This window comes from Maniola jurtina, chromosome 3 (assembly GCF_905333055.1).
Source record: "Maniola jurtina chromosome 3, ilManJurt1.1, whole genome shotgun sequence".
Lineage (NCBI taxonomy): Eukaryota > Metazoa > Arthropoda > Insecta > Lepidoptera > Nymphalidae > Maniola > Maniola jurtina.
Genome location: NC_060031.1, coordinates 12823627 through 12836681, shown reverse-complemented (window position 1 = coordinate 12836681; position 13055 = coordinate 12823627).

Sequence of the window (13055 nt, the reverse complement as noted above, 5' to 3'; positions counted from 1 at the left end):
TGTGAAAGAATCAGTACACTTTTAACAAATGTAGCTCGGCCAAATCCTAAACAATAAAATTACGATCATTTTAGACAGTTTTACTGTAACATGAGTATATTTCCTTTCCATTTCTCTATATTACGATAAAAAAACATATTTTTAAAATTAACGTACTTTTATTATTAAGGACTTGGCTGAGCCTTCTTTAAAAGTTAAAACTTCGTTAAAAGTGTACTGACTCTTTCAAAATCATTGAAAATGTTAGAATGTGCGAGAGAGAAAGAAACTTGGCTAACCACAGCGCCTTGAGACGACTGGTTGAGATTCGTGCGAAGTCGGTGGATGACTTGTCGGAACATTTGTAAATGATTTTAGAATAGTTAATTCTTCATATCAGATATTTTAAACATAGTGGTTGCTAGATTGAAATTAATATCGTTTTAAAATTTTGCGTAAAGCTGTTTGTCTAGTATAAAACGGGGGGAAGTGACTCCGCACGGTGTATATAGGCATAAATATACCAGAGTACATCGAAATATATTTATACTTCATTGTATAAGGCGGCTTCATTGAAGTAGGTATATTTCGATGGGCGGCTTATTTCAAGACTATCAAAGATGACTAAAGGCGCACACACACTACTGTGTTTTGGTGATTCCGAGACGCGACATGACTATGTCGCGGCATTTGTCGTCTGACTAGACGACAATTTTTAACAACTAAAGAAGACGTACCGTACACGACATATTTCGTCGAGGTGGCCTGGTGCCTTAATGCTCGAAATGCGTTCGGATAGTAATAATCTGAGTCAGATTGCGTTACGACTTGCGTCACTACAGTTTACAACTCAGTTATATGCCTGCAGCCTAAATATTCAACAAATTAAAAAGTTATTTATACAAAAATATATATGTACAATGTTGGACTCATCATTTGGCTATAGAGCTAATCGGCTTAAAAAGCTGATTTCTATCGTGATCGCATATTTTGTTATTATTTGTAACAGTCCGATCGATTGTTTGAGTACTTTTGATGCATAATTTGTAATTGTGACAAAATACATAAATAAAGAATGCTTGGCCTCCTGCAGGTGGATTCCCGAAAACCTGCATCAATCATTATTACAATCGCAATTGTTGTGATTGGTTGAATTTATGGTATTCTTGTCGCAACAATGCATTGTAGCTGTCATTCTACCGCCATCGAGCACCTGACCTATTCGTGATGGCGTAAATAGGTATCTAAAACTTGTGTCTAAAGCTGGAATCCAGTCAGAATCAAACTAAGTATTTGAGTCATTTTTTATTTAATTTTAAAAGCATAAATTAAAGTCTTTGTGTAATGTCTGAAAGAATTCAAATACTTTATAAGTATTCTTGCAAAACATTTTAGAAGAAACAAAATGTCACTATGTATTGTTTTGCTACTTGATGCGAATTTATACTACAGCGTTGCGGCGTTTACAATGAAACTGCAAGTCACATAAAATGTACTAAGTATAAGAAGGAGGAAAACAGATAGATTGCACAGATTGCATTTAGATGTCAGAGTTTTCCCGTTGTTTTAGAAACGATATTTTAATAATATAGACGATTACTTTCACTAGTAGGTAAAATTCGGGTAAATAATTTATTATCCCTTGCTTTCTCCAACTAAATGTCTATGTGAAATAACAAGTAGGTACGACAACAGTGTCCAGGTGTCCAGTTTAAATCCATTTCCATCAGACATGGAGAGCTTACCTTTGGTAGGCCAGTTCAGAGTCACTCAATCTTTTTTTGGAATTTCATAGCATAGACACATTTTTTTGCGATTTTTATAAAATCGTAAGTAAAAAAACCCTTGATGTTTAACGGGGCACTTTACAAGCGAAACTTTTTTTTGGCGTTGTTGTACCAATTTATAAAATCGTGTGCTCTGTCTCGCTTACAATAAGCATACCCGGGCATACGCTGCCCAGCCAATAAGATGCATTTCATCGTCTTGTCCGTTCTACCGTCTCAAATCGTTTCAAAATTCCTTTTCTTCATAAAGTCGGTTAAATTTAAATGTGAACAATCCAAGTGTAGGTACAGTCATCCATCAATGAGTCAGTATTAAGATGAATATCCACGTGATGAGAAGAGCTTTATCGATCGCCATTGCTTTTGAGCATTACTTGCCAAAGAGTGGCCCTGACCGCGTTCGATCACTTCTTTAGTAACATTTGGCACATCTCATAAACTTATACTTTCCATAACTTTTCCTATCGTTTTTTCTAATGATTTTATATCACAATGTTTTCAAGAGCGCCGAATGTGCCAGTCTATAGGTTTCGTTTTCGTTTCGAGTTTCGTTGTCAAAAACAAAAAAAAACATATTGATCATTTATTTATATTTTTTGCGACATTATGTTTGTCGACTATTGAGAATGGCTGGATCGCACTTTGCATGATCGCATACCAAACACAATTTTAAATAAAGTACTGTATTTAAATTTATTGTAACAGATATTCACAGGTATTTTAATTTTTCATAGCGACACAAACTTTCATCTTTTTTATTAATTTCCTATAACTATTGTTAAAGGCCTATTTTAGACCTTTGCCAAGTTTCTCATTAGGCATCGTCTCTCGAGAGCGCGTTATGGAAATAGCTATGCCCGGAATTCCTTTGAGGGATTAAGGCTCTTCGTTTCGAAGAGATTTGCCAAAGAACTAAAGGAACCGACACAGTTCGGGCTAGCACGTTCAAATGGCAGTGGGTTGGTCATGTGTGTCGAAGGACCGATGGACGTTGGAGTGGAAAGGTCTTCTAGTTTGAAAACAATCTTATACTAGATTAAGACGAAAGGTGAATTTGCAGTTTCATCGAACTGAAACATTTTTGAAACCGAGATTGTTTCGACCATTTCTTAATATAATAGGTATGCATTGTAAGATACTGCTAGCGACTCCGATGTTTGTGAATGAAATTATTCATACTAATTTTATAAATGCAAAAGTGTGTGCCAGTCTGTTATCTTTTCACAGCATCTGCTAAAACGATTTTGCCGAAATTTGGCAGTTGCAAACATAGCTTGCATCTCGGAGACGGATATAGGACTTTTCACAATACTTGTGGTGCGACGTCGCGTCGTGAAATTCTACAACGGATAACGCACTGTGGGAATTAGCAGGGGAATCATACCGTGCTCCCATGTCGTTTTCGCAATGCGAAGTCGCATCGCAAGTATTGTGAAAAAGTAGCCATAGGACCCCACGGGGTTGTTAAAAATCTACCTACATAAATCTTCCACGTGAAACGTTTTTAATGAAGCTGAAACCGCATCGTAAATTTATAAGTTATAAGAGGAACGCGGATTGCAACTTTGTTTTAGGATGCCTGACAACTGAAGCGTAACGGAACCGAGACGTGTTCAGCGTACCAATCAGATATCGATGGATAACTTGATAATTTTATCAAGTCATTTTTTATTAATGTGATTGTCAATTGATCTGTCGAACACATCTCTACTCCGCCCCGCTTCAATGGGCAGACACCCTTATATAATGCATTAGCTAATTTGCTCCGGCTTCGCTCGGGTGCAATTTCTAAAAATTCTTTCATATTATGGTGTCTACGTTATTAAGAAGCTAAAATGCGAAATCTTAAGACTATAAACTCAGCTGTTTGAGCTGTAAGTTATGTCAGTCATTTTCTCCGTTTATGTATTATAATATTTAAGAGATATTATCTATTTTTGACTTAACGCTTTGTGATAACGTACGTGTTACGTGAGTTACGTCGTTGCGGAATTTGCAGTTTTGCCTGTTTGTACAGTTCTTAACCTCGTTTAAGGGTTTAAAATCGCTTGATGACGAAAATGTTTTATCTGTATTTTTAGGAATAAACCCTCAATTTTATTATTAAAAAGACAATTTAAAATTATTGTGGCATAATAGTAGTTGTATTGCGTCTTATATATGTGATGTCATCTTATTCATGCATTGACTGCAAGTGTTTATTGTTAAGTACTATTTCTATTTAATAAAAAACTGTTATGAATTCTTAGTAAATGTTAAAAACTTTCTACTCGTAATTTCTTTCTGGAGATACATACTTACCATAACATTTTAAAATGCATTGGAGTAACACCAGAATGTCGTACGTATTTATTGTTAAAATATGAGTGTTGCCATATTTTCTTAAGTCATTATGTACAAATTGGATATTGTAAGATCATTTGTTATCTGTCAACAGTTGAATATTACGAAAATAAATTTAAAACAACATAAGTTTCGTGTTTTATTCGCAAATCAAAACCTGTAAGCTTTAGTTTACCCAAGAATGAGCCTAAGGGTGCATTGAGACGATGATTGAGATTGACACGTGTGTACTTTGACCAGTCAGACTATTGAGAAACCACATGATACTCTTTTTATAAGTTGAACATTACGCTCCGCTCCGTGTCAGTAGAAACGCGCCCTAATATGGGAATCACGAGAGGATAAAACGAAATGCTCATAATCGAAGTGTAACACCATGTTACTTCATAGGCTCTCAAATATAACTCATGAAAGTGCCAAAATATATCAAAGATTCCGACGAATTGAGAACCTCCTCCTTTTTTGGAAGTTGGTTAAAAATGTTCCAACTTTAAGAATTGGACCTACACAATGTTTTTACAACTATGTGAACTCTACCAATTCTCACTTGGCTAGCGTGGTGGACTAGAATAGAATAGAATAGAAAGATTTTTATTCCAAGAAACTCACCACCGCTGGTTCAGAATAGCATTCAACCGAAAAGAACCAGCAAGAAACTCGGCGGTAGCTCTTTTCAAAAATTGGCTTTAAAATAATACTATGTATAAAAGTAAGTGGTAGGTAAATTATTCGACATTCCAAAGCATTTGTAAAAGTTTATTCAAAAAAATCTGCCGTAAATAATAAAGTCAGTCTCTGAGATAGTGTATTTTATTAACCCCCGACCCAAAAAGAGGGGTGGTAAAAGTTTGATCTGTGTATCTGTCTGTGGCATCGTAGCTCCTAAACTAATGAACCGATTTTAATTTAGTTTTTTTCTGTTTGAAAGGTGGCTGATCGAGAGTGAATCCAAAAAAATCGGTTCAGCCGTTTGAAACTTATCAGCTGTTTTCTAGTTACTGTATCACTTGTCGGGGGTGTAATAAATTGTCCATATAGTTCCCATCATCTATGCCGGGTATGTCTACTGTCTACACCTGAATATAATCAAAGGGATTAAGCAAATCTATTTAAATCTATTCAAATTAGGTAAATATGTACATAGTACATATATCGTATAGGTACATATACACACTTAGTTCCTAGCAGATGTGGTCGGAGCATTCCTTATTCCATTAGTGTCGATTAGAAGCGGGAACAACATAGCTTGGCTACGTGTCTGAGGTGAGTACATAACATATATATATATTTATAATCTAATGAATGTTCTAAGAGAAAAGAACGAAAGAGATAAATTATTTACTAAGAGAAATTGCTGAGGAAAATAGCTAATCATATTTTCATTTGGTCTTTGGAATGTTTATTGTAAGAAAAAACGCTATAACTGTTTTATATTATTTTTTGGTATTTTGTATTAGGAATGCGATTGAGATATATTTCATAATAAGTAATTTATACAAGTGTAAATTAAAAATTTATAACACCCCCGACAAGTGAAGGTTACAGTAACTAGAAAAGACCGAAAAGACCTGATAACTTTCAAACGGCTGAACTGATTTTCTTGGACTATTCCGCGCCTAAGATCTAAAGTATCTGAGTTTTCCAAAACATCATTTTCAAATAAATTATTACGTATTTAGGCAACGTCCATCTCGACAGCTTGACATTTGTCAATTGACATAATATTATGAACCTAACGGTTATGTAACCTTCTTTTCTACAAGAAAACTAGAAAAGAGCTGATAACTCTTAAACGGCTGAACCAATTTTTTTGGATTATAGCTAAGAACATTCTCGATCAAGCCACCTTTCAAACAAAAAAAAGTAAATTAAAATCGGTTCATTCGTTTAGGCGCTACGATGCCACAGACAGATACACAGATACACAGACACACAGATACACACGTCAAACTTATAACACCCCTCTTTTTGGGTCGGGGGTTAAAAATAGCTATGTGTAGTACCTAGTAGGTATGGTCCTAACCGAATGTCTGCAACATACGCAGATAGTACGCATGGCTTTACGTGTGTACACAAACATAGGTGCACTTTTTGTTCCCTCGTTCACATAGTTTGATGGGACGGAAATCCGACACGACCGGAGAAAGATGACTATGACCAACGGATTTATGTACCTATACTCTCTGAGATACGAGGGCTAGGTACTAAGCGAAAATCTAATAAAACCCCAGTAATTATTACCTACTAAAATATTTGTAGGCATTAAACAACGTCTTTCGGCGTTAGTACAGGGTCGCATACTAAAGTTCTTCGGACATGTCTCCCGGCGTGAGAGTGACTCCATTGAGCGTCTTGTGGTGCAGGGCAAGGTGGAGGGTACCAGAGGGCGAGGAAGGTCGCCTACGCGATGGACCGACCAAATTTAGTCCGCTGTGGGCGGTGCCGAATGTACCAGAATGTCAACCAGCAGGGAGAAGTGGCGAATGCTCGTGAGGCGTGTAACATCTGCCCCCCAAAACGTCACTTCATGATGACCACGACCGCTCTGCCAAGAGTGTAACGACAAAGAAGAAGAAAATATTTGTAAATTCGAGGAATGTGCCTACAAAATCTATCTACTCGCACTTGGTCGACTTTTTTCTCAGTAACACCAACTTTCCAACTCCGGCTGCTTCTGAATTTCTTAGCTAGCTAATTAGTCAGATTATACAATGGCCAGCAATACAAATGTTCCACTAGATGCGGCGCTTTATCCATACTTCCATACTAATATTATAAATGCGAAAGTGTGTTTGTATGTCTGTCTGTCTGCTGCCTTTTGACGGCCCAACAGTTTAACTTATTCTGACGAAATCTGGTACAGGGTTAGCTTATATCCCGGGGACGGACGGAGGCTACTTTTTATCCCGGAAAATTAAAGAGTTCCCAAAAACCCATCCGCTTAACCGAGCTATGTCGGTCACTTTGGTTCTCCTACGGATTTCCTGTTATGTGCGTATTTTGTCCCTCGAAAGAGACACGTAACATAGCACGCTGAGCGTACCTACTTAAAGCTGTCTGTACCTTCACAAATAATATGATAACGTGAATTAATAATTTAGAGCTATCGCGCAAGTTTAATTTTTACAAACGGACTGCGTCTCAAGCGGATTACGATTGATTGACAGGACTACGGATACCGATGTTCGCTGGAACGTATTGTTCCTATGAAATGCCCCCTCTAGCGGATTTGTATCGCTGACAATGGCTAGTTTAACTATGTATCCAAAGCTTGAACGCTAATTATATTGTAAATTCAAAGCATGTTTTGTGAAATTCCAACTTCGCTCATTATGCTTTTTCCCGTGTTCCATGTAACTTCTACTCGTAACGTCAAGAAGAGATTCATTATACGATACATGATGAGACTACAAATTAGCTTTCTTACTGAATTTTGTTGTTTTTAGGGTTCCGTGATAAAACAAGGAACTCTTGTAGTTTCATGAAGTCCGACTGTCTGTGTGTATATAGCCATTGTAAAAGTAAACTATAAGAGCTCCAACGTTGAAAAGCAGAACAAACATATTTACTCTAAATATAATAGACTAAGTCAGTATTCCTACCTTATGAACATGAAAAGCGAGATCCGAAATAAAATTTTTTAGCCCTTGACTGCAATCGATCTCACCTGGAAGTACCTAAGTGACAAAGGTAATTTAGTAGTGGTATTAGCACTAATTAAAACTATCATATTATAATATACTTAACAGTCTAATAACCTATAATCAGTTTCTACGCGACATCTACCAAAACGCTAATTAGCTAATTAGCTTGCCTAGTGGTTAAATTAAGTAAGTAAGTATTCTATTCGGGAGGTCGGGGTTCAATTCCGGGCACACTAACTCTAACTAACACATCTCTAACTTTGCGATGGTAAGTGCGTTTTAAGCAATTAAAATATCACGAAGGAAATACACAAGTAGAGTAGGTATGCTTACACTTTATCCCTGAAAATAGTTTACCAGAACATGAGAAGCTCTTCGTTGCCACGATGTTTTCCTTTACCAAGGAGCGTGTAAACTGCATGCTTACTTAGGTACCTACATGATTAAATTTTAAGGTAGGCAAGCATACAATCTATTTTTTATTTACTAACAATATACACATTTTACATTATACTATATACTTACAAACTATTACATACACTGATATTGTATATCGATGACAAGTGTCCACAACTTTTGTAGTGCGCCAAGTAGGTAAACATTATATTATAATAGGTAAAAAAATTATTAAATTCATGCGCACTTATAAGCGATGCTACGTAAATTATAAAAAGTAAAAAAATGTGCCGAATAAAAAATTTTGATAGGCATTTTATCATATTTAATAAAAAATAATTTAAATAACTTTGATGTAGCTGCGATCTACAGAAAATCATTTAAAGCTAAACGCCGAGATTGCATTCCGTCGAGTCTATTAAACCCGCCCGACTCTTGACTTTTATAATGATTTGAAAATCTAGGTCATCATGGCGCGCTAGGAATGCTGAATGTCGTTTTGGTAAAATGTGGGTACACTGAGTACCTAGGTACACATAGTAAGTACAGTCATGTGCATATCATAAATCATAATTAGGTACTCGTAACAACTGCTAGTACTCTTTATCACTGCTAGTACCCTTTGTCATAAACATGCACACTGATTTTCACTATTTATCTATAGGTACATGTATGTATGTACGTACCTAGGTATTATATTAAGTATTTTAATGTTAAAACTTATTATTATATTTTGGGATTGCACAGCAAATAAATGAAATTCTAAGCCTTTGTGCAATGACTTGCCTTTGTGTGTATTTTATTAATAACATTCTATTACTTGGCTGGTGTGCAAATAATAATTTAAGAACGCATAGATATAGGTAGCTATTCCCAATGTAACCTGAAAAAGTAGGTAATCACATTTTCCCCTGCATAGTTGGTCATTAATTTTTAATTAGACGTCATTAATTTTTTTAATATGTAAATAGCGAGCTAACGAGCCGGTAGGTCACCTAATATTAAGTGTATACCGCCGCTCTTGAACATTTGGATACCAGAGACCAGAGGCTTGCTGCGTTGCTGGCTTTTCAGGAATTTGTTGTCCGCCCAGGCCCTTGAATAATCCCATGTTGGAATTCAGTGGGAATACCGCCGAAAAGGGCGTTGGTCCTACAATTTGCATACTATATGCGTGGAGCAAAAGGCTGCATAACCGGGTTGATTGGGCGCCCAAGTGGTAATGGTGAAACTACTTTTGGTGGCGTACGGTGCGGTTGTAGAAAATGGAGAGATAATTTTAAGTCTTTTAAGTTTATTTTAAATGCTGCGAAAAGTTAGAGGTGCGTGCCCGGGATTGAACCTCTGACCACCCATAGGAGGCCAACGTCTAAACGACTAGGCTATTTTTAAGCAATAAAATATCACTTGCTTTACGGTAAAGGAAAACATTCTAAGGAAACCTGCATGCGTGAGAGTTCTCCATGTTTTCCATAATGTTCTCAAAGGTGTGTGAAGGTAGCCCAAACCCTTCTCATTCTGAGAGGAGTCCCAGGCTCAGTACTTAGTATTTCATAACCCACTAAGTAGGTCCTGTACCTACTTGAAAAAGGTCGACGAAGGGCAGACCCTAACAATATTTTTTCACGTACCTATTAGATTTGGAATTGATAATGAGGCCTATAAAGGAATACGATTTTCGAGTAATAACTGACCCGAGGCTTGTAAGGTAATATCATTTATGTATTCCTAACTAATTTATTTTTGTGTTGCTAGCGCGCCCAGATATTGTATTTTCCCTAATCAAAGTCTCACAGATATTAAAAATAACTAAATTAGTACCTATCTAAAGATTTTATAATTCTTTTATTTGAGTAAGATGCTAAAAATCTGCGACAAGCTGTTCAATATATTAGAGATAGCAGATACCATAAGGAATAGCCCCCATCATTATGAAATTAATGAATAAGGGTCATGACCCGCAGCAATGAGGAATGCGACATGGAAGAAAATGGACAATCTAATCTGTATCTAAAGTGAATAAGCATCTTCTAGGTAAACGAGTCCCATCTTTAGGCCACTTCTCTCTGGGCTGGTTTCCGCTTCCGTTTCCGTCTGTTGTGTGTGTATCTTTAGGCCACATCATCACTTTCCATCAGGTGCGATTATGGTCAAGCGTGTGTGCCTAGTGTCTATAGTGAATTTAAAAAAATGTAACATAGCTTATAGCTACCCCATGGTCAAAGGCTAGGGCCAAATTAATTTGAGATGCAGGTAACTATGACTTTCCCCACAATTTTCCGTTGTATTAACCAGATACACCTATTGGGCCGCTGACCCCTGGAAGACCTTTTTTATCCCCTTTGTTCGACGCTGCCCAATTTTCGCGAAACATTTTCTCTAAGCCCGTCGTAAACTAAATACGGATACCTATCATTAGGTTAGAGTCAATACAAAATATAAGCCACTTTACCCTTATATCTCAAGCCTTTATCCTGTTGTTTTATGAACCACACACTTAGGTTTATGTACTTGTAACAATGATAACACGTTTGTGATTTGTACTCATAAAAAAATAATGTTTGGCCTCTTGAGCGGCTTCTTTCCAAAAAGTTTCCAAAATCTTTCGTTTCAAAAATTTTCCGACTGTCACTTTCCATGTGATTGGACAAAATTCCCCTGGAAACGAATATGTTAAAAATTCAACTTCACGTCTTTGTACAAGTTTCTATAATTTTAAGCTTTAGTTTTGGTTACTGAATAAAATGGAATGGCTTTTTATATATCTAGAGCTGTTTGCCTGATGTAAATACCTCTTTAAAAACCTGAGAAATATTTTATATCCTATTATTAGGACTCTTTTACTCCCTATAATATTTTTATATGTCTCTTTACTGTACACTTTATAATTTTATATCTAACTTGTAATATTATTTTGGTTTAAAATAATATACCTACAGCATGCCTACGTAGAGAAACAGTATTGGGTAATGTAATAATTAATAATCCTAACGAGGTGGTGATCTTGTGTTATAACCTCCTTTACCCAATATTCGTATCGTTTATGACCACAAAAGCAGATTTAATCACGCGCGGTCGGGGTCACCCCCCACGGGAGGAGGATAACATAACGCTCAATTATTAGCTAACGAGACTTATATCCAATTTACTTAGGAGACGCCGTGTTAATAGCTATTGTGCGTTTATTATTATTTAATTAACTAGCAAATTAATTAAATTTTAAGCATGGTATTAGTTTAGTTATTTATTAATTATCGGTTATTTTAATTTGCGGTGGAAACTTGTAGTCTGTAGGACGTAGGTACTTACGTGAAAACAATTGTGAACTTTTTTGGCCATTTGGAAGGATTTTTTTGCCATTGTACTATTATTGGAATAACTATTTTTAGTAAAAATTAATGTAGTAGTAATGCGTAAGGATCTTGTTTAGTATAGGTACATAGTGAGCTATGTGTGATTAAAACCACTCATATCGCGTCAAAGTAGAAATAGAGCTAATATGAATAGAATTTGTTCATGTGTGTCAAAGATGCGTAAAAGATAATCTTCAAAGTTCCATATTCAAAGTGTTTGTTAACAATGACTTTTCATCTACAGAAAAAAATCTATAGTTGGATCATTGACATTTTCCTGTCAAGGTCTTACAGGTAGGTGTAGGGTAGTAAGGTACGTACCTACTTATAAATGAAAATTCCTTTTCCAAAAATAATTTTAAGAAATTACACACCGCTTAAATATTTTGTCATATTCCTGTGTATTTTTTAACCCCCGACCCAAAAAGAGGGGTGTTATAAGTTTGACGTGTGTATCTGTGTATCTGTGTGTCTGTGTATCTGTGTATCTGTGTATCTGTCTGTGCCATCGTAGCGCCTAAACGAATGAACCGATTTTAATTTAGTTTTTTTGTTTGAAAGGTGGCTTGATCGAGAGTGTTCTTAGCTATAATCTAAAAAAATTGGTTCAGCCGTTTAAGAGTTATCAGCTCTTTTCTAGTTTTCTTGTAGAAAAGAAGGTTAGATAACCGTTAGGTTCATAATATTATGTCAATAGACAAATCTCAAGCTGTCAAGATGGACGTTGCCTAAATACATAATTATTTATTTCAAAATGATGTTTTGGAAAACTCAGAAACTTTGGATCGTCGGGGGTGTTATAAATTTTTAATTTACACTTGTTTTATGTTTAGGGTCAAACCTACCTCCTTTGCTTGTCATTTTCACGGTTCTTTGATATAGATTGGTGTTAGAAATAATATATTCAATTTGGAGGATATACCCCTCGGGAGCCGTTAGGCATTCCGAGTGAGCCCATGGAGACGAGCCCGAGTGATTTTGTTTTTGAACAAAAAATCTTTAGGCGCGACTTGATGGATTGTTTAAAAGAACTCTGATCTTTTTTCAGATGAAAGAAATATTTATAACTCACATGCGACAAAAAAAGGGTAGCCAAACTGATATTTTATTGGGCGTCATCTTTTATCGAGGAGGTACCAAATATCTATAGTTATAGTGCCATGGTTTAAAAGCTGCAATTCTGTCTGACGGAAACAGACTAACGCTGACCTACGCAATTGGCAGATAGAAATACTACCTACATCGTAGCGGAATGGATATACCAGTAGGTTGGTAAATACCTGTCCAGGGCCGAATCCTCTTACCAGACCGGACCAAACACACATTGCTGGATCAAGCTCCCTTTTTAGGGTTCCGTACCTCAAAAGGAAAAACGGAACCCTTATAGGATCACTTTGTTGTCTGTCTGCCTGTCTGACTGTCTGACTGTCTGTCTGTTTGTCTGTCTGTCTGTCTGTCGGTCTGTCTGTCTGTCTGTTCATCCTAAAACAGATTTTTATTTATTTTTATGTATGTACAAAATGTTGTAAAAAAATACCCGAGTATGGTTCAAC